General features: G+C 37.5%; 1 long non-coding RNA gene across 1 annotated transcript; it reads right to left on the reverse strand.

Moving 5' to 3' along the window:
- Positions 1–638: 638 nt before the first annotated feature.
- Positions 639–3,121, reverse strand: LOC306646514. Its single transcript, XR_013759861.1, has 3 exons — positions 3,100–3,121; positions 2,508–2,623; positions 639–661 (listed from the first exon to the last, which is right to left on the reverse strand). It is a non-coding gene; the product is annotated as an uncharacterized lncRNA (long non-coding RNA).
- Positions 3,122–3,644: the final 523 nt, after the last annotated feature.

Here is a 3,644-nt window from a genome sequence, read left to right on the forward strand (position 1 = left end):
TGTGTGTGTGTGTGTATGTATGTGTGTGTATACATATATATGAATATGTTACTGAAAACACAATCAGGCATGGTGGTGCATGCCTATAGTCCCAGATACTTCAGAGACTGAGACAAGATGATCACAAGTTCAAGGACAGTCTCAGCAACTTAGTGAAACTCTGTTTTAAAATAAAAGAAGACTGGAGATGTAGTACAGTGGAAGAGTGCTTTTATAGCATGTGTAAGGCTTCAATCCCCAGCACTGCAAAAAGAATGTAGTGCAAATGCACAAAAATGTAATTGCAAATGCATATTAATCATCATTTTTCCCAAGTTAATTATTTCTTGCTTTAAAACAAAGAAGGCATTTTTAAAATGGGCCTCAAGGGCTACTATAAACCACATACTGGTGAAGAATTAGGGTTAGGGTTAAGGTTAGGGTTAGGATTAGGGTTGGGGTAAACTTCATGAGATCAAATTAACTTCTCTACTTCATGGCTATTTGTGAACTTCATTTGTGCTATTCTGCCATATATTCTTATTTTTTTATACACTCACTGAAGCCAGGCATTATATCTTAACAGTGATGGAAGTGTTGGGGGTCTCCTGAGCACTGCTGCTCTTCAGATCTTGAGCAGCAATCATGAGCCACATCCTCAGAAACTGTCTCCTTCAGACACCTGATATGAGCCACACGAGGAGCTTGCAGGAAAGAAAAATAATACAGAAATCACTGTGTCTTATAAGAGTAACTATGTGCCTGGCACCATACTAGGCACTGGTCAGTGACCAATGACACTGATACTCTTGGGTATTGATCATAGCAACCAGAGGATATAATGGACTTCTCACCACACTTTTTTATTATACTTTTCTCCTCTATTCCCTAAGTACAAATTTGAAAAGGAGTAAGTGGTCTGAATTCATATAAGCATTTGTGATCCCACAATATCCACAGGGCTATGTACTTGCACATGGGTGGGCCTGTGTGTAAGCATTTCTACCTGCATTTTACAGAGGAGAGCTTGGTTCACAGAAAGCCATTCCCTGTTTTATTCTCATTCATCCAGATTTAACATGGGAATTACATCCAGTACACACTGGAGCAGGACATCACACTCCCTGATGGAGAAGGATTCCACATCTCTCTCCCTTTCCAGTCAGTGGGCACCAAGTCCCAGCGCAGAATGAGGCATCTTGGTCTGGGGTCCCTTTATCTCCTAATAACCCTAGTGTTTCAGTCCAAAAAGCAGGGTACCACACCCTCAGTGAGTCCAAACACCTGGAGATGGGGCCATGCTATTCTCACCAAATCACCTGGATCTCTTAAAATGTCCTCCTGGTCACCATGATCAACATGATGACATCAGGTTATTGTGGTAACCCCAATGAGCAAGTTTCTCCACACTGGAAATACTTACAAAAACTCTTCCCCTCCCCTTCCTCTGATTTAATAAATGCCTTCCTTATGCAGGCCACCATCTAAAATGAGTGCCAATTAGAAGAACTAGTCTGATACACTAGCAGTGAGTCAAATTCTGGTCCAGTTGTGGAAACAAAGCATGTATCTCTTATCAGGAAATTGTTTGCTTTAAAAATGATCCTAGGGGAGTGTTATCTTTATACAGAGACAATGGAAGTTATCTTAGGATTCTTGTGTATGACCTATCCATCTGAGATCAAACATACAAAATTCACACACCATGCTATGTACTTTGCCATCCTTGGCAGAAAATTAAGAGATTGCCTCTAATACCTTGACTAAATGACCTAGGATTTTTTTTTTATTTTAAAAATATCATTTAAGGAATCTCAGAATTATTTCAAAAAAGCAGGACTGGAATATGATTTAGTAAGCTGAAACTTATTCAGGTATTCAAATCATATATTGGATTATCCTGGGGAGTGCTTACCTGTATTCCTGATACATTCTGTTACATGGAATGGATCCATGACAAAACACATCTAGTCTCTACACACTCATTCCTTCTCCATCATGGAAATCACTCATCTAATAAAAGAGTTGGGAAGATAAAACAGGAATTGCACTGTTTAGGCTTTCTCCCTTCAAAATTGTTGGTTGTAATCTTGCCTTGCCCAGCATATGTTCTGGTCTGCCCTCAGGGATGTTTTAACAGTAGGTCCACAGCTCACCTCCTATGACATTGTCTCCCCAGATTTTCTCTGGTCTTGAATACAAAGTATTGAGTCTTTAAAAGCTCCCTCCCCAAACACACCCTGTTCTTAGTCTGGATTCTAAACTAAGTAAGGATTACAACAAAAATTATATTGAAATCGATATATTGACTTTATTCCTTATACATGAAAATTTCCATTAATTAAATATAAATATATGAAAATGCTCACAACAAAAACAGATAAGAATAATCTACATATGAGAATATGACTTAGATTACCTGACAAGTGGGCTTCATATCAACAAACGATAATACTGAATAGACTCATACACCCAGCTGTGTTGCATCAGCATAGCCACAAAGGCCATGAACTGAAAGGAGTACATACCTGGTATTTCCAGAAGGAGTCCTGTCTATACGTACTCAAGGAGAGTGCCTTCCTGGCCAAAGGGTATCTCAGCAGCAGGACAAAGTGTTTTAGGATACATTCTTTGAGGAATAGTTCTTGATGTGAAAAAAAACAAAAACAACAAAAAAAAAAACCTCTCATTCTTATTACACACACATCACGCAGACTTCAAAGATTATGGCTTTTTGTGTGGATTTTAGAGCTACTTACTGCAGCACTATCTTATTTCATTAACAAGCATAATTATACTTGAAGGATCATTTTATAAATGGGAATTGAAATTACTTTATAAATTCTAAGAGTAGAGTAAAAACCTTAAGCCTTTCTCATAGAAATCCCTTTAAAAACCAATTGATGAACTGTTTCTAAATGAAAACTCACACATAAAATCTCAGGTAAACTGCAGTTGAAATTATAACAAATCCCCCTCCTCCACTTTTCAAGAATAAGAGAATCCCCTTTTCAGTCAATGGTAACAGACTACAAGAGGTAAAGTTCACAAAGTCACATATTTTGAGTTTATATCTCTCCTTACCAAACAACCCAAAACAATAAATATTGATTATTTCACAGGAATTTGTGTTGACTTGATCCAACTGGGCCTTTTACAATCCAAATGGTGGTTGTTTTCTGATGATGTATTAATCTGGAAGCTCCAACCATCTGGAACATCAAGAGAACTCCCTCAAAGTATGACAACTGGTATTGGCATCTCCTGAGAACAGGTAGGGCACCTAATGAAATCACCTTGGCTGTCCTTCAAAAAGGCCCACATATATAAGGCCATCAGATTACATTCAACCCAGATAATTTTGTACACCAAATACCAGCATATAATTTTTATTCATATGCAATATCATTTTATTTATCTGAAACTCAAATTTAGGTGGATGTTCTATATATATTTTTATTTGTTAAATATGGCAATTTTGGGGAAAGACACACTGAACCTCTAAGTTTTTATAAGCATCTGAGACAACACTTCTAATGGATCAGTTCTGGAAAAAAAATCACACTGACACTAAAGAAAAAAAATCTGATAATGTCTGCTACCCCCAGCATTAGTGGGAAATAGACACTGGCATACAGTTTTGGTTCCAAATGGTGTTATCCATT

Source organism: Sciurus vulgaris (assembly GCF_902686455.1).
Source record: "Sciurus vulgaris genome assembly, chromosome: 16".
In the NCBI taxonomy this organism is placed as follows: domain Eukaryota; kingdom Metazoa; phylum Chordata; class Mammalia; order Rodentia; family Sciuridae; genus Sciurus; species Sciurus vulgaris.